The 22,287-nt window shown below is 39.6% G+C and overlaps 1 protein-coding gene across 1 annotated transcript in view; it reads right to left on the reverse strand.

The window, feature by feature from the left end:
* Positions 1-4,278, reverse strand: part of TANK (TRAF family member associated NFKB activator) — a 28,569-nt gene extending 24,291 nt beyond the window's left edge. Inside the window, exons 1-2 of the mRNA XM_067299130.1 lie at positions 4,184-4,278; positions 3,467-3,600 (exon numbers count right to left, since the gene is read on the reverse strand). The gene's annotated coding sequence lies outside the window, so the exon portion shown is untranslated. The remainder of the gene's footprint in view (positions 1-3,466; positions 3,601-4,183) is intronic.
* Between the last annotated feature and the right edge of the window lie 18,009 nt (positions 4,279-22,287).

Here is a 22,287-nt window from a genome sequence, read left to right on the forward strand (position 1 = left end):
TTGTAAAGTAACAGAAGGAATTAATAACAATCTCAGCTTTTGGTATTAAACCAAATAAAAAGATAAAAACCCAATAACATTATGTCACATGAACCTATCCTATTCTATGTCATATTTGAAAACAGCAATACAAGAAACACCGCAAGGTGAGTTAAAACATCTACAAATCAGTAATACTAACTAGTAAAAACTATTGAGACTTAGAGTTTTTTCACACAATACTCTCAACTTTTTACACTTTCTAAACAATTTCAGTATCAACTCCTGAAACTACAGCTCATCAACACTGACACATAAGACTAAGCCAGTATTAACTGGTCACAGATTTTAATTTCAAGGCAGAATGAACTTTGCACCACCAGTCCTTTGCTTCTAGTATAATACATGACATGAATTTTAAGATTAAAATTTACCATAATGTAAGTACAGCGGAGGATAGGTGAGTGAAGTCTCAAATAAAAGCAAAAAAGGACCAGCATTAAGAAAAAAATATAGACTAGTAATTCACATCTGCTCTCCTAATATTTAAAGCATGGTTCCCTCATGATACATAACAGGGACAGCACTATCTTTTATCACTTCTTCTGGGATCATGGATAAACTACAGATAAAATTAAAGAAAATGGATTAGAAGAGGATAAACCACAGCAAGAGGCGCATGAAGTAAAGTTGCTTTGGACCTTGGCAAAAATCAGATTGCAGCTTTAAGCTTTTGTTCGCTTTTTCTTGTTCTTGAATATTTTACATATCATAGACTCTTAATACAGAAAGGTAGTTTGACTTTCCTAGGGGGTACGACAGACTACTGTATGGATGTCACAGCTCTTTGTCCCACTAACTTTATTTTAATGAAGTGTGTACACTGCAAAAGCAATTGCCTCTCAGCTCCAGCACGGCTGCATTTCTTAGTGGCAAAGCAAGTTCTGTAACAGCTTGGAAGCACTTAGGAATCCTTGTGCATAACAAGTATTACTGAAATCCAAGTTTATAAATTTTGTCTTAAAGCCCACCATCATTTCATATGAAAGGTTTTTGTTTTCTGAACACCACTTTAGTCGTTTATAATCTCAGGTCCATGCTTACTGTCTCAAAGCATTGTTAGTAATGCAAACTACTTCTCCCCCTTAAAAAGTATCCCTCCTGGAATATTCACTTTAATGTCTGGAGCACCTCTTTAAATAAGTGGGTAGGTTTCCTTTCAACTTCAAATGAAGGACTGTGTTATGTAGTTCAAGGAATAAAGAAAGATACTAAATTGACTGCGTGGGGGGCGACTAAACTGAGGAAGACTATTGTTATTGCTGAAAATGACTTAAAAGTGCACTCTCGCATTCCTTAAAAACTTGCAGAGTACCAAACTTGATTTTGTACTTATCCAAAATTCTCCAGAAGACACTTAACTTGTAACAGTTTACGTAATAAACTGTAATGTCCTGTACATATAGAAAGTAACTCCAAAAACTGTGTGTGATGGGATTTCAAAGACGACGTTCAGCTTCTAGTAGAGGGAATGGAGTTCAGCTCCAGATGATTCATACTCCATAGAAAATGAAGCTATTCTAAATTAAAATCTCAATTTGAAAATTAGTACTTAAAATTTATCCCTAACTTCCAGCCTTTTCTTTACTGATTGAGACTCGGAGTATCAACAAAGAGTTCTGCCCTTGTCTGGACTGCAGGTGGGATCAATTATTTTTGGTACACCATAAAGAACTATAATCCTACGCCTGCTTCTCTACTTGGTATGTAAGAATAAGGAGAATGTTTGATTATAGCCCAAGTTTGAGGCCCCCCCCACCCAGCAAATACTAATTTACTGGTAGCTCCCTAAAATCCAGATTTCATGTAGTAAAAAAGGGGCAATGAAACTCATAATAGTGCAGCTGGACACGAAGATGGAACTGTTACTAGAAGAACTGGTCCTGCATTCACCTATACTCCTAGATATTCATTTCTGCTTCCACCTCCCCCTTCCCCTGCCAGCACAAGCAGCTTTACTGTAAACCGTATCAGTGAACCAACCCAGCTTAAGTAAATGCTAAAGGTATTTTTGCTGTGTTAGTTATAATGTAGATCAGTTCAATGGATTACTTCACACTGCATGATCACTCCAGCGCCTATGTCATTACACAGGAGCAAGCACAGGAGCAGAAAAGATGAGCAAAAGGCAGACAGAACTCCTGTTTTCACTGGCAGTGTTAGCTTTGAAATTATAACACGAAGTCATGGTTATGTAATGTGATTTAGGTCTGCATTGCCACAGAAATGGCTACTTCCTGCCTTCCTCCATCCCTGGCCACGTATTTTTGCCATCTACTTGCACCAGTGTTAGCATTTATATGCTACGTTGTGAGTTGTGTCAGAGAACTAACTCTCTGCCCTCTCGAAAAGAGTTAAGCTGGTGCTAGCTCACTGCAAGGCTGCTGGAGCACTGCTACCAACACAAGGAGGCAGCGGGAACATGAGACTAGCTGTGGGTAGGACTGCAGCAGCCTAGATTTAGATTGGATTAAACTACTCTGTAGTCACACCCCGAGTTCCCTACTGCTGGAATAAATAGATAACATAAGAAGCAGTAATCTCATGTCCAGAACTCCTTGCAATTAGAAAAAATGGCTCCTTTTCCTGCTTCTCCTCCATAGGCATAAACTTTTTTTCAGGGAAATTGCCAACTGTTCCTTGCCATTAACTCTGCTCCCTACATCCAGCTGGGGGGGAGGAATGACGACAAAAAACCCAACCCCCAAACCCCAAAACTCAAATGTCCACACTAATCTAACCAAGCTGGGTTATGCTGCATCGGTACAGCAACTGGAACATCTTCAGCCCAAAGTTCACAACTCTGCTCTTGAGCAGCTGACATTCTAGATGTGTGGTACATCCTCAAAACTCTTCCTAATTATTAGCAGCATATACAGCCAGTACCAATTCAGCATTGCAAAATGGTGTATTCATTCTAACAAGAATGAGAGAGAGAGAGATTAGCTCCAGAGTTTGTCTGATGGGAGAGTCCTGTAAATGCAAAGAGCTCTGAGGGTTGTGTTGCCACAGCTATGGCAATGAGAACCAGAATTTCATCTCTGAGTAAAGATATACTGGAAATACTGGAAAACAACTGCATATGGCACATGCCTTAAGGTAAATGTTTCTGTAAACAAACCAAATGAAACCTGCAGATGCTCTTCAAATGCCTGTTTCAAATGAAAAGCATTTTATTGATATAGGAGGAAAAAAAATACAGCCGCAGCGATACAAATTTTCTGGGAAATTTTTCAAATGCCACCAAAGCCCCAGCACAGAAATTAGCAATGTTCTGCCACCTATGTCCTGGAATCCCAGCACCAGGGATCACTACAAAGACACGTTGTGAGTTTTCACGGTGCCTCAGGAAACACCCTGAATTCTGAAAAAAAGGTTTTAGCTAATCATGTGTATATACAAATTAATTCATAATACACATGCCTACCTCGTGTAGGTTCACATGAGAATATAGATGCCATCCAGAAGCAAGTACTTCTCTACACATTTCTGCTTTCAAAACAGTTTCTTCAGTGGAAATATTTTGTAAGTGACACTGCCATCATCTTGGGACCGGGAAACCTGTTGAAGTGATCATTTGTGAGAGACTGAGAGAGCGCAGTGCACGTTCGATGGGCTTTTTGGTTTTCTAATGGGCAAAATAATTCCTGCTTTGCACTACTGTGAGAAGCGCCAGAACCCCCGTAAGAGCCACTCATGTCAGCACAGCGTTAAAATTCAGAGAGCAGACAGACCCGCCGAGCTCAGGGAAAGACGATGATTATTGGAGAGCGAGGGTTTAACACCCCCCACCCGCTGCTATCGCTGCTGCCGCCAGGAAAGCAATGACAGCTCGCTGCACCGCGCTCGCCGGAGCCGCGAGCGACCGCCACCGAGGAGCGAGCCGGCTGCGCGCCCCGCTCCGCTCCGCGGCCCCGGCGCGCAGGCTCCGCGCCCCCCGCCCCGCTCCCTGCGCCGGGCACAGCGGCGCCGCGGGGGAACCGGCATCCCGAGGAGCCGGCGGCGGAAGTGCGGGGAGCCCAGGGCAGGGCCGGCCGGGGGAGCCCGTGGCCGGGCGCTGCGGGCCGCGCTGCCGCCCCCGGCCGAGCGCCCGCCGCTCCCCGCGCCCGGCAGCGGAGCGGTTTCAAAAGCGACTCAGACTTACGAGCGCCTCGCGGAGCCCGCGGCCGCCCCGGCACGGAGCGCCCGCTGCCGCCCGAGCACCTTAACCCAGGAACCAGAACCGACTTCCTGTCGTGCCTCTCCCCGCCCGCCCGCGTGTGACGGGGCCGCCGGGCGCCGCGCTGCCCTTGCGCCGCGGGCAGCGGCCGCCCCGCGCCTCGCCTCGCCTCGCCTCGCCGGGCGCCCGGCAGCGCCGCCCTGCGCTGCGCCCCGCCGGGGCGAGGCAGCGCGGCCCCCCGTCCTCGCCCAAGGCGTCGCTTGCCCCGGCGCTCCCCGGCCGTGCCCGTCGTGCCTCCGTGACGGGTCCTTGCTGTGCCTGGCTGCAGCCCCCCCCGCCGGCAGGGGCTGCGGTTTGGTGCTGGGGAGCAGCAGCCCTGCCTGACTTCCAGGGGTCCCTTCCTACCTGAGTCTTTTCATGATTCTGCGTGTGATCCTTGTAAATAAAAATGCCTGTATTTATAACATGATTATACTTCTTGTACCTAGCGTATCTTCTTTCTCTCTAAAGCGTCTGATAAGTTATTAATGTGACTTTTTTTTCTGCATTCAGTTATTGCGGAAATAGATTTTTATAGATAAGCATATAATGGAAGTGCAGTTAATTTCATTTGCTTGCTGCCACAAGCCCTTCTTTCTCTTGGTCGCACGTAGAAGTCTTCCCGAAGGTGTGTATGAGGAAGAGAGTTGATGGGAGAAGTGTGCTTGCGCAAAGTACTGCCACAAAGACAGCAGAAGAGAGGCGTTACAGACTGTGGATTAGCCTCACCTGCCCCCGAGCCCCCGTGAGTGCATCCACATAGTCAGGCTGGGGGGTTTCTTCTGCTAGACCCCAATTTTTCCACGCGCCCGCTCAGAGCAGAGCCTGGATTGCTGCCTTCTGCGTTTCAGCCGCGCAGCCCGGCGCGGCAGGTGCGCGGCTGGGAGCCGGCCTGCGGCCAGGCGCAGCCATGGGCACAGCACGGTGAGCGGAGCCGGGCGCTGTTCGCTGCACTTCCTTGAAAGTTATTTGCATTATGATTTACCTTTCCTGAGAAGTTTTTAACGACTCTTTTGGTCTTTTTTTTTTTTTTAAAGACTAAAGAGACTTGTAGGCAGATAGTTTAATGAGCCAGTAAACGTATTTCCTGGTTAGCTGCTATTAGGAACTTTGGGTGACGTTCCAGCGAACCTGTTAAGGTTCAGAGAGGGCTTCTCCTTTAGCGTGTTCCCGAGAAAGGAGGATTCAATTTCCTCTTTCAGAGACCTTTATCTTAATCTAACAGGCTGTATGAGACACTTAAGTTCAGGTTTCATTTAACTAGGTCTTTATTTGAAAAAAAAAAACCCCAAAATCCAAAACACTATTGTTCCTTTTTTAGTTTCTATGTTTTTTATTTTTATCCAGTCCTGCCGAGCAACTCTGTACTTCAAATGGTAATGAAATTTATCCCAGTTAGCAACTGAAATAAAAAAAGCTCTGCAATTTTTGAATTCAGATCAGTGTACATAAATACAATTTAACTGAAACTATATGTAAAAATCGGTGATGTGCAGGAAAAGTACAAATAGGTGCAGCAAACAAATGACAATGAACATGAGCCAACTAAGATTATGGATACCTGGACTTAAATAGAGCCATACATAACATATATACCATCTGTGAAATGGTATAATTACATGTTAGTGCTTTTACAGGAAACAAAAGTTTGTTTATTAAATTCTAGCAATGTACTTAATGTAAATTTGCTGTAAAGGTTTTAGACCTGACAGAGCAAAACTGACAGCCATCTAGGAACATGACTTTGATTTTCAAGTCACATGCATTATTCTGGTAGTGCTTTGTAGGTAATATCCTTTCACAATATAGCACAAGAGAAGCTGGTCTTTTTTCTATCTTCATTATTTGTTTTTTCTTTTCTGCATTTCCTCCCCAAGTATGATAAAATGTGTGTCACAAGCTTTACAGTAACATATCTTAACGTTCTTAGAAACTCCAGTGCTTTGAATAAATTCTTGTTAAATAGAAAAATAGAAAAATACCTGTGAAAATCGGAGTATAAAATGCATATTCTGTAGCTAACTTGATCTCTAACTTTGATCTTTTAAAGGAAGAGTGGGTTCTGCCCCACTGGTTAGTTATTTTTGTGCTTTTCTTCCTCATCTTGCTTTCTTTTTCTGTTTTTCTGCTTCCCCCTCTTTAGTCTCTGTATCTCCTTCCCTACAACTATTCCAATAAACACTTTCTGCATTTCAGTCCCACATCGATATTTGACATTTTTATGTCATTGTTAAGGCAGAACTGCATTCCTACCTGCAGTCCTCACTGGATAACTGAGAAGAGCAAGCCTATTTCAGTGTAGTTTAATCTGATCTGAGGTTTTAGGAATCTACTAATGTTACGTTTTTTAAAATATGCTTGCAGTGCAGCAGTTGCAAAAAGGCTGTATTTCAGTAAAGGTTTAAATCAATTCTTTTATACAATTTAAGTTTATAAATACCAGTTGGCTTCTACTGACAGGTTAAAATGTTTCTTGAAACTTCCTGGTGCAGCCATACTTTCAGACACTAGGTGGCTCACGTCAGATGTTTAAACCTTTTCCAGAACGAGTGAGCTTTTCCAAAGGAATGTGTGGCACCATTAAGGTGCTGACAAAATCCGTACTACGGCAGGTTGTTACAGGATTTCTCCAAAAGGTTCCCCCCCCCCCCAAAAAAAAAAAAGCCTTGAAATGCCTTTCCTGGGTTATGAAAGGAGAATTATGGGTTAATTTAGAATGAATGTTGTATAGTTTCATAGTGAGAAGAAAGAGGAGGCTGAATCTTTTTTTTTTTTTTTTTGTCCCCCAACAGAAAGAATAGTTAGCTGATGAGCCTGTGGAAACTTAAGTATATGCAATGCAAATAAGGTTCGTATTTTGCCTATGGGTTGTAACAGGTAAATCCTGGGTTCGAGAAACTAGCTAAACAATATTTACTCAAAGTGCAGACATGCAGACATGGTGCAGTCTAACCAACATAAAAGCAGTGTTAGTACAATTACAATGTTTGTAGATCATTTTATACTTTTCCTATATATCAGCACACGGAAATTGATAAGTATGATTTACTCATTGTCTTCACACACTGTGGAAACCAAAGGTTTCGATTACCTTGTAAGTAACCTCTTCAAGAGGATTTTTCTTCTGTCAGCTCTTCAGGGACAATTTTTATGTTATCTGAGAGCAGCGTCAACAAGATTATGAAATCCAGTTCTGTGCCTCAGTACGGGTTATGACTAATATTAGCTGGGAACTTCCACTGAGAAATACCCAACTGCAGAACTTCCTTATAGGCAACTGCAAACAGCCAGTTGTTCTCTGTAGCAGCGGCTTAGCAGAAACAGTCTGCAAACTGGCTTTGGAGCCACGCAGCATTCTTTACTTTCATGAGTAATTCCAGTGATTTTTGGAGGCTCACTGTCACGAGCAAATGCTACCCTGCATGAAAAGGGAGCAGGGCATGAACAGGCATGCTTGAGAACAGTGAGCATACTTAGTATGTACCCAACATAATATATATATATATTTTTTTAACATGTTGTGAAGAAAAAGCCAGTGTTGCTAGTGAAACCAATAAAAAGTAGCAACAACTTGGTAAAACCAGTGCTATTCCTGCATATAGAATATAGCCTGTGTTACATATAGAGAGTGAAACAAGATGGAGGTTGAAATACTTCTCCTTAGAGAAGAATAACACAAACCCAATGCACTGATTCTGTATTCAAGGGGAGATTGGACAAGCATTTGGAAGAAAGATTCACTGAGGGAAGCTAAAGAGACAGGCAGCATCAATCTCAGGAAATTCCCTGACCTGAAAATAGCTGGCAGCTGGGAGAAAACTCTGAGGAAGTATCACATATGCTTGCCCTGTTCTTACTCTTTCCAGGGCATTGATTTCTAGCCACTGCTGAAGAGAAGATGGGTCTGAACAAATGTGGCATATGTTCTTATGTTAATGACTACACGCTGATACAAATGTGTAGGAATTTGTCTACATTAAACAATGTCCTGTGAAGGACACAATACCTAGAAAGGTAGGGAACATTACTAATGCAGAAGCTCCAAAAGCTCTTCAACATTCATTTAGAATTATTTTTTATTATTTTAGAACATCCTTTTAGAAGGTAAAACCTTTTGGCAGGTTTATAAAAGAGGATCACTGAATTTTAACTGGTTTTGAAAAGAGGCAGTGTATAGTTTGCCTTTGGCTATTTTTGCAGTTAAGCTTTGATGACCAACAGAGCAGCTGCATAATTTCATGGCTTTCATTGCCAGTAGCCATTTTAACCCATAGTATGCACAAAGCTTAAAAGAGGGTCTGTCTATGTAAATACATGGCATGGCAACCTTCCTATTTGGTGGATTGTAACATGTCTTGAGAAAAAGGCCTCACAAAGACTGGTGGTTGGAGATTTTTTCCATTCTTTAGCTGGTGACAGTATTTAATAGTTCAACTGCAGTTTATTTAGTGCAGGAGCTTTGTACTGGGTCTCCAAATATGCTAGTTAATGTCCCAATCCTATGGGAGTTTGGTGGTTGTGAGCTTGACTAATTAGATTGTGTAAGACAAAGTAAGATGCTCAGATGAGCATTTCTGTAAAACCTACCATGTAGCTTTCCGTAAATCCTTCCACCTTACCTTTGCATTTAAGTTCTATAACCAAGTTAAAAAAAAGTTCATTTATTTTCAAGAAAAATCCGTATTTTTGCTAAACTTTTCACTGAATTTTGTTGATATCTACATACTCCTAAAATAAATCAGCAACTAGGCCTGCTGAATCTTGTAGTAAATCTTTTCCAACTTTAAGCAGGGAAAGCCTGAAGCTGTGTGCAGTGTAGTGGCTCACAATGTGTTGACACTGTGCTTGTTTGCGTACAGCCTCGTTGTCTGTGAAGCTCAGAGGACTCAATGACAGACAGAAATGCAGAACAAATGGTATTTGTTCTTACCTAGCTGTACACAGGAGTTTGTGTTAAAAAAAAGAAAAGGCAAGATAATTCATGTAACTGTGTTCTCAGTTTTAATACAGAAAATAAGTCCCTGGTGATAACTTTGACTTTCTGAAAGAGTTGTCACACACTAATATTTATTCCTGATGAAGTAGGGAAAGAACAACATGATCAATGGATTTGGGCCTTTCTGCATAATTAATGGGAAAACACACACATACACACACACACACACACATGATGCACACTCACTCACTCACTAGCTCGCTCACTTCGTCTGGCACAACTTCTTATTCACCAGCTGCTAAGCCATTTTCATATCCCTAGCTGCTTCCTCTGAGTGAAAACACACCTGCTCTTCTAGCATTGTATCCATTTATTGTTGGCTTCGTGAAAGCAAAAGACGTAAGAGAATTTTGGCTTGCATCAGAAATCTGAATAGTCATGGGATAACTCAAAACTGCCACGCTCTTATAAAGCTATTATATGTTAATTTTGACTGTACTAATTACCAATTCTCTTTAGTAGATACACACTGAGGGCCTAGAATTACATGTTCTAAATAGAATTTTTGCTCACATTATTTCCTGTCTTTACCATTTGGGAATGCACTTATTATTTCACTAGGTTTTGGCCATTTCTGTAGTGTTATCACATACCTGCCAGCATTCTTAAGTTGCATTGCAATCAGCTTATCGTGTATTAAATTAAATGGGAGAATTCTAGGCAGAACTGAAAAATCATTCCCAGCAACAGTGAGTAACGACTGCATTTCACATTGCAAAAGGGAGAACAGGCAAAGAAAACATTAAAGAAAGACAGCTGTTAGTATGGGGAATAAAACCAGGAAAGAAAAAAGTAATAGATGCCAGATTAGTAAGGAATGAGAAAATGAAGTACCAGAGACCCTCCTTCCCTTGTTGAAAAAAGAAACAATCAATCAAACAAACAAAAGAAAAAAAGGGGTGTGTGTGGAAACTCAATAGTGTGGAATAACTTGCTATTTGCTGAAAGAAACCCCTAAAACTGACCTGAGAGGAAACTGTCAGATGATCTTTCTCAGCTTCTTTCATTAGAGATTTCAAGAATTGTCTCCTGACACTAAACAGCCATTACAGTGTTCCCTGTTTGCATATTAGAAGATTTCTTGAGATCCACCTGAGTCTGTCCATATGGAAATTTGGGATGTCTGGTGCTTCTACCTTTCCACCCATATGCTGAAGTACAGCCAAATTGATAGCTGTCTCTAAAGCCCTGTTTGGGAAGATTTGATCTGTACTATGGCCTGGAACTTCTAGAAATGATCTGAAATTTCTTCTCTGAACTTTTCAGAGACAATGGGCTGATAAGCTATTGTTCTACTCCAACCAACCCCCGATACACATATATGTTCCAGGCCATCTACTGCTACTCACAGATCTTAATGCATCGGTTAAAACTCAAGGATTCCCTCTCCTTGTGGAGGCTGGGACAGAATCCATCACTGTATTTGTATGTGAGGAACCAGGCAGAGGTTAAGGGCAAGCAATGACTGGAAAAACTCTGTTACAAAGGAATTGTTACTAGTTACTGTAACCAATATAGTAACCAACAGGTTACTGTGCCAGTCCTGATTGCTGGTCATTTTCTAATATTTATGGTCTTCTACAGACATTAATTCATCCTCACAACACTCTAGAAATCTAATAGGTGCTTTTCCTTGACAGACAGTAGAGTAGCTAAAGAGTAGAATCTTGAAAGGCATTTCGGGTTATGGTAATACCGCTGCTTCATGGAACGTACAGCCACCAGTCCGTAACCTTCTTTCCTACAGCGTATGGGGCCAGCAGGGAAGGAATGCTTTATATAGAGCAAGGTCTCTAGGTAATACTATGTAGTTCAGAATACTCTCTAGTCATCACTCTTGAAGATGAAGATACCACTTTACATGGAGTAATTCAGGCAGATCATAGAGATGATAATTCTCCAGTCTCCTGGCTACACTGATCACTGGCTTCCAGCTTCCATTCTAAAGAATGGTTGCATGCTTTATGGCACAGGCAAGGTAGGCAGTAGGACATTCCCACTTTGCTGCTTTTGATAATCAACTTTTCTGAGTGATTTTCTGTTTTACTGGTGCATAGAACCAGCCCTCTGAAGATATCCTTGCCAAAGGCAGCATCAGCTTTACCTAAACCATTTCTAACATATGTTTGCCTGTTTTGAAGAGCTATATTGGTGATAAAGATTTCACAGCCTCCCAAGGGACCTTCTGTTCTTCCTTACAGATTGTTTTCTAAACCTCTAATTATTCTTCAGTTGAACCACACTTTCCACAAGGTACAATGAACAAACTGGACAACATGCTCCAGCTGAGATTTTGCAGCATTTGTCTTCAACAAATGCATGCTGACTATTTTATATCCTTAAAGCAGGATAAAAGCTTAAGCTTTTATACAGAACTCGTTCAATTATTTGTTCCAGTATTTTTCTCAGAATGGAAGTAAAGCAGATTGGTATGTAATTCTCTGGTGTCTCCTTTTCTCTCATGTTAAAGATAAAGATGATGTCTGCCCCTTTTCATTCTTCTGTAAGCTCATCTGTGCTCCAGAAGTTCTCAAGAAAAACTGCTAATGGCTCTGAGACATCATCATCCAGTTTTCTAAGAGAAATTTCATCAAGCCCAGCTGGTTTGAAAATATTTATCTAAGTCTGAATTCTCTCTCCTTTGTCACTGTCACTGATATTTTATCTACCTGATTGAGGTTGACCCGTCTCATGAAGAAAGAAGGTAAAAAAGGTACTAGACTTTTCAACATCATCTCTAGTTGTTTCTCTCCACTGGGTAGCAGATCACTCTTTCCCTTGTCTTTGTCTTGCTACAGAGATATTTACAGAATACATCCTCTTTTTTGCTGCCTTGCTACTTATTCCATTTTGTGCCTTGACATTTCTGATTTTGCCATCTTTTTTACATCCTTATTCTTTTATACTACTCAGTAGTTTGACTAAGGGCATAGAAAGCAGAAACTTTATTGAACTTCAGGTAGTTAAAAAAAACCCTCGCTGTTATTTAGCATGCTGGGATTTTTTTACCACATTTCTTATTTTGTCCCTTGCCTTGAGATGGTTTGCACTCATCTCCTTTTTTTCTAAAGGAGCTGGAAAATCTCTTAAACTCCTTGGTTCGTTTTTTCAAGGATCATAATGCTGCCTGCATATAGGATATATGCACTTATGTGTCTGTATAGCTCTGTCCCTGAGTGATTTGCCAAAAGTCACACTGTATGTTTGTGTTAGAGCTGGGTCTAAAGCACTGAAATATCCTGCTCACATTAATGGCTTCTGATCCCTCTCTAATTTATGATCTGATTAGAGCAGGATTATTTGCTTACTATCGAATTTGTGTAGGTTTATTTTATGCTAGCAAATTGCCTTACTTATCAGTCCTTCTTTGAGTGGTTATATACTCTTCATTGTCCTTGTTTTTTCTGCATTGTCTTTAAAAAAAAAGAAAGAAAGAAAGAAAAAAAGAGTTTCAGTATGTATTTTTCCCATCTGGTTAGTCCAGCACTCTTCTTAATTAGTAAAATGCCATCCTGTCAGATTCTCTCCTGCCAGGAAGTCATTCAGCTACCAAATCACTTCTTCACCTCCATCATATATTTTAACATTTGAAAACAGCAAAACTGTAACATATCACATTCTTCCATAACAGAAAAAAGCAAAACCAACTACAGCAATGCTAATTAACTGTAGTTTAGCATTAGTTTGAATTTAAACCAGGCCTCTTGAGACTTCAGAGCATGTACTCCGAGTGTCATAAAATATGTAACAACACTTCTTCTCAATTAACATTCATTTATTTGGGAACAATAAAAAGCAGCAACAAATAGACACAACCTGTTCCTTACTCTTTCCCTGCTATTTTGTGCTCTGCCCAGCCTGCTTTCCCTGCTTATTATTCCGAAGGCCAGCTCCTTCTTATATCTGGGCAATACCAAACTAGACAAAGTATCATTATATTCCCTTTCTTGAGGGGGTTTCTTAAGCCTCTTTTTTTTCCATTATAAAGCCACTTAAAGACAATGTATTGTCTATTAAATCATAAATCTTGTGTTTGACTTTATCAATTGTGTTACAAAAACATAATTAGTGTGTTTCTATTCCATTGTATCAAATGGCATTTCAGCCATTTAAGATTACTGGATGACTTAATTAAAATTTTTTTAAATCCTTATCATATCAATAGAAATATTTAAATCAGTCGTATGCCATAATACTGATTATAAACAACAAGATTAACAAATGTTGAAATTAAGTATTCTTTCAAAAAATGGACAGGCTCAAGCAAAAGCCTGAACTACATGTGTAGTTAGAATATAAAAATATATTTGAATGGTTTGTAAGCAATTAGCAAACATAGGAGAAAAATATGAAGCTACAAACCTTCACGGACAATTTTTGTAGAATTTTCTAAAGACGAATTCAATAGAAAATTATTCTGTGTATTCAAGTAATTTAATAGAGATTATATTTTTCTACCTTTGTTAATTTTTTTTGTAACTGCTGAAGAATTTATAACAGATATCTGTTTCTGTAAGTTCTGTGGGACTTTTTGTTTTTACATGGAAGTAATTTGAAAAGAAATACTATCTATAATTCACGAATTGGATGTTTCCATTAAAATTCTGATTTCTGCTGTATTCTCACTCCTCTGTGGGGTGGACTTTGCTGTTTTCTGGCCGTCTGGCAAGTGTGTCGAGGTGAGGTTTAAAGAAAATGGAGCACAGGTAGGAAGGGTGAAGTAAACTGCCTTCTGTGCCTACAACTCTCTTCCTCAGTCATCCATGTGTAGTTACGACTGGAGATCAAACCTCTGAGTCAGTAGAGACCTTCCTGTGGCGGGCGAAGGGTAGCAAGCAGAGAACAAGACCAGGTGACTGTGGCTTAGCACTGCGGACTGCTGATTTTGTAGACATGACTGTTCCAAAATGTGAGAAAGCTGGACAAACTCACTGTTTAGACCTACCACATTTTAGACTTTAACACTAGGAACCCGTCAGAGGATGAAGGCAAGTATGTTTTTTCTTCTACAGTATGCTGTCACCAGAGCTTTATTTTCAGCAGTTTGTGAAGAGTTTTGTGCTAATTCAATGATAGGAATTCTCTCTGAGTCAAGGACATGAGCATAGTGTGCAGCCAGGCTATGGTGTAATGCAAATGTAAGGCAAAACTTAATGATAGCTCACTATAATTCTTACCTATGCTTCAACCCCAACTAAAGAAACTAAAGATGTTGCAGCATCACTTTGGTAACTGAGTAAAGCTTGCTTCTTGCTTCCAATAGTGTAACCATGTAAGGTGTGGGCATTTCAGCCAGTAGGCCGATACCTTGGGGATTTTTCTAGGTTCCCTAAAGCTCTGCCTAGCTTACTTACACTGTTCTCTCAACCTGGAGCAACTCCAAGAAATGAATATAGCAAACCCAGTATTTAAGAATATGGAACACCCCATCCTCCCACCCCCCTAATGGGTCTTTATTAATCACTGTCTCTTTGGACAGCATTTTGCCTCTGTAAGCGTTTGTCAGATTTGTGCCCCAGGCATGCATACTTGAGAAATACAGTTTTATTTGGGCATTGAATAACATAATACATCTCATTAGTAGTAAGTTCCTTTCTTATGACAGAACATAAGATTTATTAAACATGACTGTTGGGTTCATTCAATGTCTAAACAGGACTTCACTACAAATCCCAATCTACTTTAACAGACATACAGTAAAATGCCATGGGCAATACCTCAGAATATCATTAGGAATAGTGATAATAAACAGTGATAATGAATCTCTTGGCCTCTTTTATATTAAAAGAAATGAGAGCATAATGTCTCACACTGCAGAAAAAAACACTAGTTGACAAGAGGTTAAGACTCGTATACAGTATAATGAAAAAGGTTAATTATGGAGAGATGTCAGACACCATTTATTTCATTTATAACAGTAATGTTCTGTTACATTATAAATCCAGCTTTCACTCCTATTCCTATCTTCAGCAGCCAATATTAATATGCAAAATGTCTTAGGAATGGTCCTGTATATTGGGAATTTTTTTGCCAACAAAGCTGAGGAATGATAGGTAAAACTTCCTTTCAGCCAGACACTGTCTGACTTTGTCTTTCATCATGCATTGGTCTTTCTGTTTGCTCTTTCTCCCCAAGAATCCTTTCAGTTCTGTCTAGATCCTCCTGTCTTCATCCTCTGCTGCTCCTGCTTCTAAGAGTTCCTCAGTTTTCGCTCTCCCTTTGCCCAGACTCCAATTCTCTTTAACTCACCTGCTCCTTCCTATCTTGCTTCTCACACTCCAGAAGCCTCCCAGCTTCTACTGCCAGATTCTACTGCCACCACCTCTTTTCCCAGTTAGCTACTTCTTCATGCTGGTTTGCATATGTTTCTGTATTCCACCATGATAAACACCAGCCCCAGAGCCTGGCAGCATAAAGAACCTTCCCCAGTGCTTGAGATAAGGAGGCAGGATTTTTTTCTCCTTTTGCTGCCTTAATATCTCAGTAGAGAAATACAGGAAATAGAAAATGGAAAAGCAGTAGTATGGAAAAAGTAGTATGAAAAGCAGAAATTTACCTGTCTTTAAAGAGATATCCAAAGAAGAAGGAAAATGAGGTGGGATGACAGGAGTTACAGCACGGTTGTACAGTTACAGTCTGCTGTAGTAGGTGCATACTGAGATATCTGTGGCAAGATCATCTGCACCTACATGATGAATCTGTGTTTTCAAGTAGCAACCTGGAAGGAGCCTCTTTGACTCATGTTGTCTTGCTGTAGACAGCAAGCTTTGAGTTATTTCTAAAGAGCAGCTGCAGTGGTAATAAGACATCCTATTTGCTAAGATATAGGCTTACTCATAAATGTAAGGGTAACAAATGACAAATTAAAAGAGAAGATGCTTCAAACAAATTCTGCATGGGTTCTAGCCTGCATAATGCTAGTTACGTCTCTGGCTATCCTTACCTTTCTGCTGCCATGCAAATTTCCCACTGTCCCATCTCGCCCCCCTCTATAACTTTCAGGGTTATTTGCATATTGAACCTTTATTTAAATCCACTCATCATTCAGAGCATATTAAATGGGGCATTTAACTAAATTGTTCTTGTTGTTTAAACCAGTAAATTTTCAAAACCAATTGCATCGAAAGCAAACATCTTCTATCTACATTCTTTGGATATCTGAATACCTTACAAATGCCAGGCTAGCAGTGGGATTGATGAATATACAATGTTTATATTACCAGATCTATTTCTTTTATGAGATTTATTTCTCTTCCTTATTTCCACCCCTATTCCATTTTGACATCTGAATGTGATTGACATTAGGCTAATGCAAGAAGAAAAAACAACCTTGACTAGGATCGATTGAACTGCTTCTGGGAAAACAGGAACTGACTTGAACTTCTTTTTTTGATTTAAAAATATGGCATTTACCTGAAGCTTATCCAGCTCTTTTGGGTCTGTTCCCATCTGTGCTGCAGGTACCATTTCCTTATTATTTTTTCCTTTTCTTTTGTTAACACTTGAAGATGAACATACAGACATTGCTAGTAAGCATATCTCAGCTAGCAGTTACATAGATAATACAAGAGGAAAAATAGGTTACTGGAGGATATAAAAGCACTGAACAGATTTGAAATGCTGTCAAATACAAAAGGTGTTTTGGGACATCTGTTAAAAATGCTGTCCTTTTATGACTTTCAATTTCATATTCTTTTTTATATGTGTGTATAATAAAACAGCATGATTCATTAAATACTTAGTTTAGCATCTGGGTTTACTGTATGTTTTTGAGTATTGAAACTATAGAGTTTCCACCTTAACAGTTTCTTCTTATGATGTACTTTCAACAGAACATTGCAGATGGTGCTCTTTGATTGCTCACAAAATTTCAGGTGTGTACTGTGCTTCCCTAATAATTCTCTCAATTAATCTAATAGATTCCAAGAATGTTTGTCAGGGCATTGAGGTAAAGGTAAATTTACAGATGGAACACAAGGTTATTTAAGGATAACTAATAATAGGATTAAGTAAGTTTTGTGCGTGTGGAAGGTATTCTCAGATTAATTGGATTTTAAATCGATACAGACTTGTAACTTGGATTGTCTCTCCTCCATACATAATTACACAGATCAATCCTTTTGCATTCACAATCCCATAACTTCCATTTGGCAACTTAAGTGCAAAAAGAAAGTATACAGGAGGTGGAAGCAGGGGCGGGCTATCAAGGAGGAATACAGAAGCATTGCCTGGGCATGCTGTGATGGAATTAGGAAGAGCAAAGCTTAACTAGAATTGAAACTGGGAAGGGGTACAGAGCAAAAGGAAAGGCTTTGCAGGTGCATTGGCAGCAAAGGAAGACTTAGGAAAATGTTGCCCTTTGATGAAGGGCAGCAATCTAATGGTGAATGACATGGAAAAGGCTGAGGTATTCAATACCCTCAAATACCCTTTGCCCTCTGTCTTTATTGGCAAGGTCTGCTCTCAGGCCTCCCAGAACTCTGTTTCTAAGCAAAGTTTGGGGGAGAGAGTTACTGTCCATAGTAGAGGACAGAGTTAGGATCAACTTGAGTAAACTGGGCATGTGTAAGTTGGGATTCATCTGATGGTGCTGAAGGAGCTGGTTGTTGTCAGTGTGAGGCCTCTAACTCCTTTGAAAGTTGTGATGATTAGAGAGGAGCCCTGTTGCCTGGGAAAAAGGCAAAAATTATGCCCATCTTCAAAAAAGGCAAGAAGTAGGATGCGGTGAACTACAGACCTGCATTCCTATCCAAAGTATAGGAGCGAGGTTTTTATGAACATGTCATTTGTAAAGAGATAGGACGATTTATTATAAACCATAAATTTTCGTAAGAGTCTTTCTCTATTAATTATAACCTTTGAGTAAACAGGTTTGGGTTCTTGTTTTTCTTTCTATCATGCTTCTTCCTGCAGAAGCTCCTTTGAAAATATCTCCACACAACAGCTGATTCCATACACAGTCTTCTCCGCAGAATATTGATGGCCCGTGACTACAAATTGAGGACTACTAAGTAAGCATCATGTTTGATATAACTTGACCTTTGAACTACAGAATCAACTCCTGGCATTGGTCAGTAAGTCATTTGCCAGGTCTAGAAGAAAGTCATAAAATTTAATTTTGGAATTTGACTAAATATTTACAGGGTGGAGCTAGCAAGGAGAGAGAGTAGGTGCTATTTCAGTTTAAAAGAGTGATATTTTTTACTTTTATTTAAAAGTGATAGGACTTGTCTCCTTTTCTTCATTCCTTTTTCCTCTTCACCAACCACTCAATGGTAGAGCAGCATCTGCAACCTCAGTTTAGCTTCCTTTTCTTTTCACAATAGTCTGTGACGTTTTTCTTCAGAGCTAAGACAGCCTGGGTCTTGCTAAGGTGAGTCATGGTGATCTTCATATTGTTTTGAACTTGATGACACCTTAAATTAATCTATTTTCCTTTAATCTCTTTGAACTGGTATTCTAATCTACTCAAAGCTAGATATTTTTTACCAAAAGCCTTCATTATTGCTCCCCGGCCCAAGCAGCGAGCCAGTGTTTGAGACCTTGCATTTGTTATGTGAATGAGTTGTTATACAAACAACTGTTGTTATATGTTGTTATATGAATGAGTTAATGGTTTAAAATTATTTTTTGTTTATTAGGCAACAAAAAGTCTTTTTCTCAGTGAATACTGTATAAATAAACAACAACAGACAGTTCTTTGCTAACAATTTCTGTGTCTGACTTCTCAGTTACTCCTGCTTCCGAAGGGAGCTGCCTTGACTCCCTTCTAAGGTCTAGCACATGACTGTCCAGCTCCTTGATGGGCCTCTTTTGCTGTTTTTAAAATTTGCAGCCACTCCGAAGAGGAACCTTCGCTCATGGCATTGCTGTTCATCAGAACTGTGTGCAGTCTAGTGCCATTTGTTGCTATTACAGTTTTCAATCATCTCATTAAAATACTTCTTTCAACTAGGATAGCCAAGAATTACCTGTCTCTAATGAGGTTTCTGATTCCTTGCAGATTGAACACGTGCTTGATGGCTTTATACTTTCCAGTATAAATATATCCTAAACTTTTCTAGTGCACTGAAACATGCATAGGCTCCACTTCCCCCACAGTTAACACAGAACTTCTTTGTTCCTTTTTGCTTCTTCTGTTTCTTCCTAGTCCTGTAATTTGATATGCAGCTGTAGACCAGTACAATCCCTGCTTTGTACCATATTCTGTCCTAACTCTTACTACATTCACTGCTTTCTTTGCCTATGCCCAGTGGTCCAATACGGATGATAGCATCTTCTGGTGACATCGTGAGAGAAAGATCTGTGTTTTAATCACATGGAAATCAAAATGTCCTGCTTCTCTTCCCTATTTGCTCTTGACCTTTTAGCCTTCTCAAAAATAGGCAGTTTGTACCAAGATCCCTCACTATCATTATCATCCAACCTGCATCGTCTTTGCTAGCAGGGAAACCTTCATGCAAAGGGCTTTCTGACTTGCTCGGATATTTTCCCCTGTGCCAGTGAAGCCTACTCAGAAGAAGCCTGAGCAAAATAGTGCTATAAATAACTGTCCAAGTTAGAATGATTGACTTCAGAAGGCAGCTGATAATGCTGTTATAAATTCATAGTCTGATAAGTTTCCCTGCTATGCGTGAACTCTTACTGAGCATAATTGTTAAGGTGCTTTTGAAAACATTTCCTTTACCCTCATCAAGCCTCAGATTCATCTGTTAAATATGGATAATACTGTAGAGAGAATTTGGCATTTCATGTTATAATTTCTTCTCACTTAATACACTAATTCATCATATCAGTTTTTATTTGACATTTAGAGAACTTTTTTGTTATTTGCAAATACTTTTTTATGCAAATTGTAATAAAGGCTCTTACTGATTATTCATGACATCCCCTTGGATACTGCTGTTATTTCAGCTACCTACTCTTGAAGCCAAATTAGTTATTTAGAAGACATGGGGACTGTGACATTAATTAAAATATTAAACACTCAAGTTGTATCAAAGTGCTTGATCCTATGATCTTTTTCAAGTGAGACATTTATTTATATGGCTAAGCTAAATGTAAAGAAAGAATACTACATTTACAAACTGTGAACAATACATGCATATATGTATTTAGAAGAGAAAAACACATGGATTGTAAAACATATGGTATTCTCTTTCACCTCATCTGTCATTCACTAGATTCTGCTTGTAATGTTTAAATTTTATGTATCAATTTTTCTTCAGCTTCAATGAACTAGAGGTTTTTAGGGTCCTCTGTATTAGAATAGTCACAAAGAATATTTTACAACAGCATTTGCATATTCTAACCCAGGTAGCTCTGACGTGTATCAGTATTTCAGACAGAGACCATCTCCTTTCCTATTTGAAATTATACTGGGCATATGAATCTTACTCAGCTTCCCTGAAACTTCTGTGCAGCTGCAGCAGTATTCATTTTTTCAGGTGAAAAAGTAATATTAGAAAAGCATTGTAGAGATTTGAGTGCCCTTTTAATGTGATTTCTACAACTGGAAATAGAATGAATCATTCACTGTACACTGTATTATGGTAAACTCTGAATGAAACAGTTAATAGGTGATTTATTTGGTTCGTCCCAAAAGTGAAAGTTTGTTGGGAAGGTTAAGGAGAGTTTTCAGATTTGAATTTAGTAAAAATGGCCAATAGACTTTAGCTGTCAAAAATTCCTGACTGATACCATATAGAAATATCAAAGCTGTCTTTAGGCAGCTGTTTTTTGTTTTGCTTCGTTTTTCTCTCAGACTAACACTGTGGTTTAGAGGCAGCGAGTGTTTGAAAGAATGTTACCAACATCCCAAATGGACATTTTTCACCAGAAATCATCCAGAGTGTGCATGAATACAGTGGGAAGTCAGATGTTGTGTGGATATATACTGAAAAGAATTTCTGCAGAAAGAGGTGTGAAAGAAAGAAAATCTGTAACACAGATCTATTTACCTGAAGGCAATAATTAATAGAGAAAGACTGTTATAAACCATAGATTTTCATAAGAAACTGTCCTATTTCTTCAGAAACTGCAGAAACTTCAGAAAACAAGATAACATCTTGAATACCAGAAAAAAAAAAAAAAGAACCGAGGTCCTATAAGATACAAGAATAAAAGGGTTCCATCTCTGACAAAAGGAGAGAAGAAAAGATGAAAAGAAATGATGTATGATTTGGGGATGGAAAAGTGTCTTATGGTCAGGGTCCTTTTTTTCCCAGTGAGGTGTTCGGGTCAGGCCAAAATAACCATCTCTCCTGGCATTTCTCTTGATATGATAAATGCTGCAGGATCTTTCCTCATTTCTTCCACAGCACGCATCCTACGGGCTAATCCAGACTCCTCTGGGGCAGAGCTGGTGTATGGGCTGCCAGATGACTAACTCTGTTCTAGAGTACAAAATGCAGGTTACTTTCACTTTACAGCAGGAAGAAAGCCTTTATAGCGAAGTGTTTTATATATGTTCTATCAGCATGCCTGTTTTTAATCTGAGTTTCTCTCTTTTCTCTCAAAAAAATCTAGATTTTAGATCACGAGTCTTGAATTGTTTTGAACTCAACAAACAGAAGCATCTTTGCAGTGGTATGTTGCAGCTTAAGATAACGTCATGTTCGGACCACCAAGGAGAAATAGAGGGGGAAATGTCATGCCTATCCCACAGCACTCATTTAAAGCAACTGAGGTCAGTTCTCAACTGAGAACTGAGGTAACTGAGGTGTTTCTCAAGTACTGCCTGAGGGCAGGGGAAATTCAGGGAAAGCTGGCTGACCAGAGGTACTTGCAGCATCTGGGGAATACTGGTTTCTAATATTATTTTCCCAATGCTTTAAAGGCAGTTAGTCTTTCAAGAGTTAAAATTCCAGCAAGATTTTTGCTAGTTCTTGTTAATGTGGTTTCTCTCTGACTTTACAGTGATGACCATTCATAGAGTCATCTAGAAGCCTGTTACCACTTCTAGAATGTGTCTTACAGAATGAATAATATAAATTAATACATTTTCATTCTCCCAGAACTGCAGAAATCTGGGTACAACTTATTAGATACAGTA

Source organism: Apteryx mantelli, chromosome 6 (assembly GCF_036417845.1).
Source record: "Apteryx mantelli isolate bAptMan1 chromosome 6, bAptMan1.hap1, whole genome shotgun sequence".
Classification (NCBI taxonomy): Eukaryota; Metazoa; Chordata; class Aves; order Apterygiformes; family Apterygidae; genus Apteryx; species Apteryx mantelli.